This window comes from Oncorhynchus clarkii, chromosome 7, assembly GCF_045791955.1.
Source record: "Oncorhynchus clarkii lewisi isolate Uvic-CL-2024 chromosome 7, UVic_Ocla_1.0, whole genome shotgun sequence".
Lineage (NCBI taxonomy): Eukaryota > Metazoa > Chordata > Actinopteri > Salmoniformes > Salmonidae > Oncorhynchus > Oncorhynchus clarkii.
Genome location: NC_092153.1, coordinates 64,198,496 through 64,210,895, shown reverse-complemented (window position 1 = coordinate 64,210,895; position 12,400 = coordinate 64,198,496).

The following is a 12,400-nucleotide window of genomic DNA, read 5'->3' as shown; positions in this document are numbered from 1 at the left end:
AACGACACCTGCCTCTGATTGAGAACCATTCTAGGCCGAACACAGAAAAACAACCTAGACACACAAAACATAGAATGCCCACCCAACTCACGTCCTGACCAACTAAAACAAACAATTAACACAATAACTAGTGTCAGAACGTGAGAATGTCGAAAAAAAACCCACACATATATTTGAAAGGGGTCTTTCTGGATTAAGCTGTCCACTTAATCGATGCAATGTTGTGAGATTTTGAAATGAAGGGACCCTTTACTGTAACCCAATTTGTTTTTGATCGGCAAAAAGCACATATCCACACCTCTCAGAAATCAATACTTGATCTTACATTAATAATTTAATGTTAAGCACGTCGGTTTGAAGGCTAGCATTGATGTTAAGGTCTTAGTAAAATGCCAGAACATGGTTGAAAATTAAACACTGGTGAATATTGTTTCGCTAGCGTGTGTGGTTCTTGCTAAGGGTTCAATAACTGCTTGGTGCATCTGATGACAAAAGGTATTCCTGGGTCCCTGATCATCCATGCCCTTTAAAAAGAACAACAATCCCCCAATCTGTTTACTATGCAAAAGAAAAGAGAATTACATAACACTTGTTGATAAGCCCAGGAGAGTGATCAAGATGACGTTAGGGACCAGATTGCTTGAGCCCCTTCAGCTGTGTCCATTAGTTGCTGACACAGAATCCAAGTAATTTTGCTAGTACCCAGCAACAGAGATGTTTTGATATTTTCAAATGGGTGAGGACATAATCTAAACACAGTATAGACCAAGTAGAGGCAGATACACATTGAAGGTAACACTTTATTTGTATAGTTCAAGGTAGATGGTTAGAATTGAAGGAATCACTTTTTTTGGACAGTCCCAAGTAGATGGTTTGTAGATGTTCAGTCGATGTTCAATAACAATCCACTAACTCTAACCCTAGTCCTAACCTTAACCCTTATCATAACCCTAAACTTAGCAAGCAGTTGCTTATCAACAGATATGACAATCTGTAGATCATCTACAGTGGCTTGTGAAAGCATTCACCCCCTTGGCATTTTTCCTATTTTGTAGCCTTACAACCTGGAATTAAAATAGTTTTTTAGGGGGTTTCTATCATTTGATTTACATAACATGCCTACCACTTTGAAGATGCAAAATATTTATTATTGTGAAAAAAGACAACAAAAAAAAACTGAAAACTTGAGCATGCATAACTATTCACCCCCACAAAGTCAATACTTTGTAGAGCCACCTTTAGCAGCAATTACAGCTGCAAGTCTCTTGGGGTATGTTTCTATAAGCTTGGCACATCTAGCCACTGGGAGTTTTGCCCATTCTTCAAGGCAAAACTGCTCCAGCTCCTTCAAGTTGGATGAGTTCCACTGGTGTATAGCAATCTTTAAGTCATACCACAGATTCTCAATTGGATTGAGGTCTGGGCTTTGACTAGTCCATTCCTAGACATTTAAATGTTTCCCCTTAAACCACTCAAGTGTTGTTTTAGCAGTATGCTTAGGGTCATTGTCCTGCTGGAAGGTGAACCTCCTTCCCAGTCTCAAATCTCTGGAAGACTTAAACAGGTTTCCCTCAAGAATTTCCCTGTATTTAGCACCATCCATCATTCTAACCAGTTTCCCAGTCCCTGCCAATGAAACATCCACAGCATGATGCTGCCACCACTCTGCCTCTCTTTGGGGATGGTGTTCTCGGGGGGATGAAAGGGGTCGGGTTTGCGCCAGACTTAGCATTTTCCTTGATGGCCAAAAAGCTAAATCTTTGTCACATCTGACCAGAGTACCTTCTTCCATATTTTTGGGGAGTCTCTCACATGCCTTTTGGGGAACACCAAACGTGTTTGCTTATTTTTTCCTTTAGCCTTTTTTCTGGTCACTCTTCTGTAAAGCCCAGCTCTGTGGAGTGTATGGCTTAAAGTGGTCCTATGCACAGATACTCAAATCTCTGCTGTGGAGCTTTTTTAGCTCCTTCAGGGTTATCTTTGGTCACTTTGTTGCCTCTCTGGTTAATGCCCTCCTTGCCTGGTCAGCCCTCTATTGGCGCCTTATTCTTTCCATTTTTTAATAATGTATTTAATGGTGCTCTGTGGGATATTCAAAGTTTCAGATATTTTTTTATAACCGAACCCTGATCTGTACTACTCCACAACTTTGTCCCTGACCTGTTTGGAGAGCTCCTTGGTCTTCATGGTTCCCCTTGCTTAGTGGTGTTGCAGACTCTGGGGCCTTTCAGAATAGGTGTATATATATTGAGAGAATGTGACAGATCATTTGACACTTAGATTGCACACAGGTGGACAATATTTAACTAATTATGTGACTTCTGAAGGTAATTGGTTGCACCAGATCTTATTTAGGGGCTTCATAGCAAAGGGGGTGAATACATATACACGCACCACTTTTAAGTTTAATATTTTTTTAGAATTTTTTTAAACAAGTTATTGCTTTAATTTCACTTCACCAATTTGGACTATTTTGTGTATGTCCATTACATGAAATCCAAATGAAAATCAATTTAGATTACAGGCTGTGATGCAACAAAATAGGAAAAACGCCAAGGGGGATGAATACTTTTGCAAGAAACTGTATATATGGGACTATCCAAATGAAGTGTGACCAAATTGTAAGTTGTATGCTTCTGCCAACTAGTACATTAAGATCATGGTAAACTCACCCCACCAACATCATCACTTTAACTACCACAACATACCTGCTGGATTGAGCTGTACTTCAGAGTGAGGTTGGGCGGTGAGGGTCTCCCTGGAGTGAATGCCATGTTTTCTCCTGAAAGCCATGTATGTATGTGCAGTTTGACTCAAATATCACAGGAAATGTCAATCCGTTCAACAGTGGGTTTGCTTTTTTCCCCCGGAGCTTTTGTTTCCCCCACCGTTGACGGAATCTGAAAGGTCTGTGCTCAGTGCTGTGCTCTGCATCAGGGGGCAGTCAGTCACTTCGGATTAGTCCACGGATGGCATGTCAAGGAGAACAGACCCTATGGGCCCTGGTTGAAAGTAGTGCACTATGTAGGGAAAAGGGTGCCATTTGAGACCCAGACATAGGGCCCACAGCAAAGGAGGAGACTTCTTTCTTGATGCACTTTCTTTGACTCAGGCCTTGAGCTGAAGAGAAATAACCACATCCTGGTCAACAGAGGAACATATTTTGAATGTATAGAGAAATAGAGTCACACATTCATGCTCCAAATGATAGTTCCAACACGTTTTAACTCTGCTGAATCAAGGGCATCAATTCTGCATTCTTTTGGAGAGATTGGAAACCCAAATTGGTATACACGGACAAGTTCTGGCCTGGTTTAGATCTTATCTGTCAGAAAGATATCAGTTTGTCTCTGTGAATGGTTTGTCCTAAATTTCGGTGTTCCTCAAGGTTCCATTTTAGAACCACTATATATTTGACCTCTTGGGGATGTCATTCGAAAACATAATGTTAACTTTCACTGCTATGCGGATGACACACAGCTGTACATTTCAATGAAACATGGTGAAGCCCCAAAATTGTCCTCGCTAGAAGCCTGTGTTTCAGACATAAGGAAGTGGATGGCTGCAAACTTTCTACTTTTAAACTCGGACAAAACAGAGATGCTTGCTCTAGGTCCCAAGAAAAAAAGAGATCTTCTGTTGAATCTGACAATTAATCTTGATGGTTGTACAGTCGTCTCAAATAAAACTGTGAAGGACCTCGGCGTTACTCTGGACCCTGATCTCTCTTTTGACGAACATATCAGGACTGTTTCAAGGACAGATTTTTTCCATCTACTTGACATTGCAAAAATCAGAAACTTTCTGTCCAAAAATGATGCAGAAAAATTAATCCATGGTTTTGGTACTTCTAGGTTAGACTTCTGCAAAGCTCTACTGTCCGGCTACCCAGATAAAGCACCAAATAAACTTCAGTTAGTGCTAAATACGGCTGCTAGAATCCTGACTAGAACCGCAAAAAATGTATCATATTACTCCAGTGCTAGCCTCCCTAAACTGGCTTCCTGTCCAGGCAAGGGCTGATTTCAAGGTTTTACTGCTAACCTACAAAGCATTACATGGGCTTGCTCCTACCTATCTTTCCGATTTGGTCCTGCTGTACATACCTACATGTACGCTACGGTCACAAGACGCAGGCCTCCTAATTGTCCCTAGAATTTCTAAGCAAACAGCTGGAGGCAGGGCTTTCTCCTATAGAGCTATTTTTTTATGGAATGGTCTGCCTACCCATGTGAGAGACGCAAACTCGGTCTCAACCTTTAAGTCTTTACTGAAGACTCATCTCTTCAGTGGGTCATATATTTGAGTGTAGTCTGGCCCAGGAGTGTGAAGGTGAACGGAAAGGCTCTGGAGCAACGAACCGCCCTTGCTGTCTCTGCCTGGCCGGTTCCCCTCTTTCCACTGGGATTCTCTGCCTCTAACCCTATTACAGGGGCTGAGTCACTGGCTTACTTTTACTCTTTCATGACGTCCCTAGGAGGGGTGCGTCACTTGAGTGGGTTGTATCACTGATGTGAACTTCCTGTCTGGGTTGGCGCCCCCCCTTGGGTTGTGCCGTGGAGGAGATCTTGTTGGTGGTTGAAGATATCCCTCTAGTGGTGTGGGGGCTGTGCTTTGGCAAAGTGGGTGGGGTTATATCCTTCCTGTTTGGCCCTGTCCGGGGGTATCACAGTGTCTCCTGACCCCTCCTGTCTCAGCCTCCAGTATTTATGCTGCAGTAGTTTGTGTCAGGGGGCTAGTGTCAGTTTGTTATATCTGGAGTACTTCTCCTGTCTTATCCGTTGTCCTGTGTGAATTTAAGCATGCTCTCTCTAATTCTCTATTTCTCTCTTTCCTTTCTCTCTCTTGGAGGACCTCAGCCCTAGGACCATGCCTCAGGACTACCTGGCATGATGACTCCTTGCTATCCCCAGTCCACCTGGCCGTGCTGCTGCTCCAGTTTCAACTGTTCTGCCTGCGGCTATGGAATTCTGACCTGTTCACAGGACGTGCTACCTGTCCCAGACGTATTATGTGACCATGCTGGTCATTTATGAACATTTGAACATCTTGGCCATGTTCTGTTATAATCTTCACCCGGGACAGCCAGAAGAGGACTGGCCACCCCTCAAAGCCTGGTTCCTCTCTCGGTTTCTTCCTAGGTTTTGGCCTTTCTCTGGAGTTTTTCCTAGCCAACGTGCTTCAACACCTGCATTGCTTACTGTTTGGGGTTTTAGGCTGGGTTTCTGTACAGCACTTTGAGATATCAGCTGATGTACGAAGGGCTATATAAATACATTTCAATTTATTTGATAAATCTGCCATATTGAATTGTTAACAAAGAGGGCAGGCTTTGAAAACCTGAAAACAAAACTTCCTTTCAATATCCAATGATTCATGAGGGTCATGTTTTGAAGAGACCTAGACTCTTAGAAAAAAAGGTGTCATCTAGAACCTAAAAGGGTTCTTCGGTTGTCCCCATAGGATAACCCTTTGAAGAACCATTTTGGGTTCCATGTAGAATCCTTTCCACAGACGGTTCTACATGGAACCCAAAAGAGTTCTACCTTGAACCAAAAACCCTTTTGGAACCATTTTTATCTAAGAGTGTAAACAGAGAAATTATTGTCAGTTGGTCCCCATTTTAGTTAACTGAGAAGCCCTAAAGAAAAGCTGAGACACAATCAGATTAGAAAAAAACAAACATCCCACCTTTGTGCCTCTTTGACTTTTTGAAGTTTGGGAATCAATGCACTAGTGGAGTTGAGTTGGGAAAGCCAAACGCGACTGACTCATTCATACAATTTTCGAACAAAGAAAGTGCTAGACTTTCCTTGCCAGCTCTTCCTCTGCTGCCTCGTTGAATGCTTCACCTTTGTAGCGTAAGCAACAATATGTGTGTCCAGAATATGTGCCATAAATTAAGGTTGACAGGACAAAGCTGGGATTTTGCCCTTGCACTACAAAAGGGTATTATTGTGCTGTGAGTGTGGGGGGGGGGAGAAAAAAGCGAAGTCATCTGCATCAGGGTATTGAGGAAAGCCTCTGCCATGCAGTCTGAGCCTTCTCTGTGTCTGGATCCAAGTCTGCTACTGCAGATAGACTTGTTCCAGCTCGTGGCCCGCCCTGGCTCGAACTCTCCCCAGCCCATGAGCAGATGGAGGGGGGAGGGGGAGCAAAGGGCTGAGCAGCCTGGAACACAAAGAGTTGGCTGAAAATCCCTGTGCAGAGCATGCTTAGAGAGGTAGGTCTGAGTCTACTATACAGAACCACACTTGGGCTGTCTTAACCACTAAGAACTGAGGAACTACACATCACATCGTACATAGTGTAAAAAAAGAAAATACCCTATGGGCCTAATGGTTTCTATTTTTATTTTATATTTTTTATCTTCATCTTTAAGTCTGCATTGTTGGAAAATGACCCGTAAGTAAGCCTATCCCTATTACTCTACACCAGTTTTTTTTTTACGAAGCATGTGACAAATATAAATATATTTTTGGGTGCCAGTAGCATAGGGTATGTTTAGACAATACACCACTAGCTGTTTGCTTGTGGCATCCAACACGCAATATCCCCAGGTAACAATAACTATAGGAGGATATTCACTGCATCAAAATAGGGCATATCCTTCCATTAGTGCGGCAGTTAGCCAGTCTTCCTTGATCTCATCGGCAACCTCTTAAAATCTGGATGATGAATATTAAAATACATCCCCCTCTTCCCTTCTCTCCCATTCCTCCATCTAAAGTCCCCTGTCCCTTATTGAGCAGGTTGTAATGGGACAAACGTCCTCTAACTCTGGCCTCTCTCCTTCATCACCCTCACACTCCTGGTTATTGGGCTAGGGAGGGACCGGCTGGCCATGTGCCAAGTCGTAAGGGCCACAACCGATGCTTTTTTAATCTACACCAGACCCTTGGAGATCTCACCTCGCTGAACATAGGCTACATTATGCATTGATCAAAATACATTTAGATACGGTAGGTTTCATTTACTAGAAGACACTTTATCAGTTATGGGATTCTCACATGAATATCTCATGTTTTCCTTATTTGAAAAGACATTGCTTGTCAAATCAAATCAAATTTTGATGGTCACATACACATGGTTAGCAGATGTTAATGCGAGTGTAGCGAAATGCTTGTGCTTCTAGTTCCGACAGTGCAGTAATATCTAACAAGTAATCTAACAATTCCCCAACAACTACCTAATACACACAAATCTAAAGGGGTGAATGAGAATATGTACATATAAGTATATGGATGAGCGATGGCCGAGCGGTATAGGCAAGCTGCAGTAGGTGGTATAAAATACAGCGAATACATGTGATATGAGTAATGTAAGATATGTAAACATTATTAAAGTGCCATTGTTTAAAGTGACTAGAGATCCATTTATTATTGTCCAGTGATTGGGTCTCAATGTAGTCAGCAGCCTCTCTAAGTTAGTGTTTGCATGTTTAGCAGTCCAAAGCTGTTTTTCAATCTCTCAATCCCAGCTTTGACGCACCTGTACTGACCTCGCCTTCTGGATGATAGCGGTGTGAACAGGCAGTGGCTCGGGTGGTTATTGTCCTTGATCTTTTTGGCCTTCCTCTGACATCAGGTACTGTAGGTGTCATAGAGGGCAAGTAGTTTGCCCCCAGTGATGCGTTGAGGGCGGTGCAATTGCCGTACCAGGCTGTGATGCAGCCTGACAGGATGCTCTCGATTATGCATCGGTAAAAGTGTGTCAGGGTTTTGGGTGACAAGCTACATTTCTTCAGCCTCCTGAGTTTGAAGAGGTGGTGTTGCGCCTTCTTCACTGTGTGGGTGGACAATTTCAGTTTGTCTGTGATGTGTACACCCAGGAACTTAACTTTCCACCTTATGCACTGCTGTCCCTTCGATGTGGATAGGGGGGTGCTCCCTGTGCTGTTCCCTGAAGTCCATGATCATCTCCTTTGTTTTGTTGACGTTGAGTGAGAGGTTGTTTTCCTGACACCACACTCCGAGTCCACTCACCTCCTCCCTGTAGGCTGTCTCGTCGTTGTTGGTGATCAGGCCCACTACTCTTGTGTCGTCTGCAAACTTGATGATTGAGTTGGAGGTGTGCATGGCCACGCAGTCGTGGGTGAACAGGGAGTACAGGAGAGGGCTGAGCACACACACTTGTTGGGACCCAGTGTTGAGTATTAGCGAAGTGGAGATGTTGTTTCCTACCTTCACCACCTGGGGGTGGCCCGTCAGAAAGTCCAGGACCCAGTTGCACAGGGCGGGGTTGGGACCCAGGGCCTTCAGCTTGCTGATGAGCTTGGAGGGTACTATGGTGTTGAATGTTGAGCTGTAGTCAATGAACAGCATTCTTACATAGGCATTATTTTTGTTCAGATGGGATAGGGCAGTGTGCAGTGTGATGGTGATTGCGTTATCTGTGGACCTTTTGGGGCGGTTTGCAAACTGAAGTGGGTCTAGGGTGGCCGGTATGGTGGCGGTGATTTGATCCTTGACTAGCCTCTCAAGCCCTTTATGATGACAGAAGTAAGTGCTACGGGGCGGTAGTCATTTAGTTCAGTTATCTTTGCTTTCTTGGGTACAGGAACAATGGTAGCCACCTTGAAGCATGTGGGGACAACAGATTAGGATAGGGAGCGATTGAATATGTCCGTAAACACACCAGCCAGCTGGTCTGTGCCTGCTCTGAGGACGCGGCAAGGGATCCCATCTGGGCCAGCAGCCTTGCGAGGGTTAACAAGTTTAAATATTTTACTCACATCAGCCATGGAGAAAGAGAAGGGGGACGCAGTCTTTGTTAGCGAGCCGCGACGGTGGCACTGAATTATCCTCAAAGTGAGCAAAGACGTTGTTTAGTTTGTCTGGAAGCGTGACGTTGGTATTCGTAATGTGGCTGTTTTTGTTTTTGTAGTCTATGATTTCCTGTAGACCCTGCCACATACGTATTGTGTCTGAGTCGTTGAATTGCGACTCCACCTTGTACCTGTACCGGCATTGCGCTTGTTTGATTGCCTTAGGGAGGGAATAACTACACTGTTTAAATTCGGCCATGTTTCCAGACCTCTTTCTATGGTTAAATGCGGTGGATCGCGCTTTCAGTTTTGTGCGAATGCCGCCATCCATCCACGGTTTCTGGTTAGGGTAGGTTTTAATATTCACAGTTTATTTAATAAACACACTCACTCAGTCAGCGTATAGGTCAATGTTGTTCTCTGAGGCTGACCAGTACATTTTCCAGTCCACACGATCAAACAATCTTGAAGCGTGTCTTCCGATTGGTCAGACCAGCGTTGAATGGTTCTCGTCACTGGTCGTCACTGGTACATCCTGTTTGAGTTTCTGCCTATAAGACGGAACGAGCAAGATGGCGTTGTGTACTACCTGTAATGATAGTGTGGAGCTTGCTGCATTTACATCAATGATAATTTATGTCACATATCCATTGCAGGGCAATTATCATACTGGAACAGTTTACTCGTTCAGAATGTAACTCAGAGAGAGTACAGATGCACACATCCGTTGGAATGCCAACCACGAGAGGAATCAAGAAAAGCGGAGGGAGAGAAAGTCAACCTCCTGCTATTTTGGATGCTACTGAGGTTGTTGTAAACAACTACATATTGCCGGAGGGGTTGGTGGGTGGGTGGGTGGGTCGGTGGGTGGGGGGAGCAAAAGAGCGATCTGTGTTAAAGAAAATTGATCCTATCTGAAATGCTCAGAGAACTTGAACTGAGATCAAAGCTGACTCTAAGATGCTCAGATCACCCAATGAAAAGGAAGAGGGGATGGGAGAGGAGTGTCTTGTCCTATCTAATTACACATTTCAGACACCTCATGACCAATTATCTCCCCCTCAGTAGCATCTGCCCTTCGCATGACCGCAAAGCTAATATCTGGTAAACTGACTGACTGGCTGTTTGTGGAAAAGAGAAGAGAAGAGAGAGAGAGAGAAGAGAGAGAGAGAGAGCATCCTGAATGAAAGCACTCTGGGAGAGAATTCATCACTGCTACTGTTTTTTTTTTACCACCTCAAAGTTGTTTGTGTTTTTACTCCTTTTCTCTGTCTTTTGCATGACATGAAGGTGCTTGTCTAGTGCTTTGTGTGATGAAAAGGCTTGCATTCAGTGCATGAAAACAGTCCGGCTTGAAGGGCAAATACCTCCCCCTTTTCTCTTGCTTATAAACCCTCTTAAAAAGCCCCCTCATGCCCTTTTTTCACAAATATTCTTCCCATAGGTTTACTATTTGAAGTGAAGACACACAGTTCCCACCAACAGCGTGTTTTGACCATCATAGTATTTTGTACCCAGCAGGCAGTGGCTGTATTCCAAATGGCACCCTATTCCGTATATAGTGCACAGCCCTGGTCAAAGTAGTGCACTATATATGGAATAGAGTGCTATTTGAGACTCATAAAGTGTCACAAGATCCTCTCCAGAGGGCATCTAGCCAATCATGGGGCCAGTCCTTGCCTGGGGGGCCCTGTTAGCCAGGAAGGCACAGAGGGAAGAACGTAGCGAGAGGGTGACCACTGCTAACGCCCGACAAGGACTTGGGGCAAGGTTTTGTGTAAAGGCAGGCGAAGCAGCATACCATTACGCAGCATACCATAGTGCAGGTGCCCCATATCTCCTCAGGCGATTTGTGAAAGTGCACAGTCGAAAAATGTCAATACTAACAAGTTTGGGGTGGGGGCGCGGTCTGCTGTGAATGGTAACTATTGGATTGGAAACACAGGGTGTGGAGAATTCACTATGTATCCTAAGTTTTTTTTTTTACCTTTTAGACATTTAGTCACTTACAGTTACTGCATTCATCTTAACAATAATTTAAGCTTTCTGACGATATAAGACATGTCTATGTCACGGAAAGTTGGCTGTTGTTTACAACACCATTCTAGTCAAATATTGCGTAACACTGTCCCGATTTCTGGACACTGTTCCAGTATTAAGGTAGTATACTGTAGTATAGAAGTATAACACAACAACATCACACAGAGACAGACATTCAGGTACATCATCACTGTACATCTCCCAATGTCATATGATTCAGGCAGTGTGATTAAGAAACAATAGCTTTTGTGTGTGGCATATTACGGTAATACACTGTGAAACAGCAACAGCCCCTGCGAGAATTATGTTGCAACGAATTCATCAAAACCTCACCTATTAATGACTATTTGGAGTGTGTTTAACGCCAAGGACCCTTACAAATGAACCAGTGCAGCCACAGTGATGAGTTTATAAATTCACGATCATTGTTTGAATTAGATTAAGTTAGACTTGTTGTTATGGTGCTCTTTCTGTCATAGTGGAACTATATATGATTTGACACACACACTTCTTCATTCCTCTACTGAGCAGATGAAGGATAAGTGGCACAGATATACACACACACTCACAGCACTAAGCCCCTCTTAACCCCCTCCCTGTGCACTTCTGCTGTGCCTGAGGTGCCAACTGGAGGTTTCTTCACCTGCCATTGGCGGCCTGCCACCCATTCCGGCACTCACCTCCACACACTCAACCCCACACACAGGTGGCCAGGGACAGGGGTGTCACGACTCCTCGTCGCCCGCCACCCGGCCAGGGTTCACGCTCCAACGCTCCCACAGCCAACGCTATCTCCTGCAAACACCTTGTTTGGTATCTCTTGCCTCCCGTTTTGTGATTTATAGAGCGGACCATTTTCGTTGGTGGTGGGGTGTATTCTTTTTGTGTGTAGGCAATTGTATCCGATGTGCATGCTCTCGAATGTTTGTTTCAAATGGAAAGGAGATCGGAAGAAGAGGTGGAATCATGCATGTGTTATTTGAACTCTTCCCACAGAAATGGCTGTTAAAGTGATCAGACTTGGCTGGAAGTGTTTCCTGTATACATTTCAAACTAACAAGATTTCAAAATGATTTAGGTATTTCAACATGTGTTGTCACGTCCTGACCTTAGTTCCTTGTTTTTGTTTCTATTTTAGGTTGGTCGGGGCGTGAGTTGGGTTGGGCATTCTATGTGTTGTTCTTGTTTTGGTTTTCTATGTGTTTGGCCTGGTATGGTTCTCAATCAGAGGCAGCTGTCAATCTTTGTCTCTGATTGAGAATCATACTTAGGCAGCCTGTTTTTCCCACTTGAGTTGTGGGTGATTGTTTTCTGTGTCTGTGTTTCCTCCATACAGAACTGTTTTGTTCTTCGTTTCTGTTTTTCACTTTGTTATTTTGTATTTTCGTGTTCAGTGACTTTTCATTAAAAATTACGAACACTTACAACGCTGCACATTGGTCCGATCTTTCATACTCCTCGTCGGAGGAAGACGAATCGCGTTACAGAATCACCCACCAAAAAAGGACCAAGCAGCGTGGTAACCCGGAGCAGAGGGTTCTGGATTCCTGGACTTGGGAGGAGATATTAGACGGCAAGGGACCCTGGGCACAG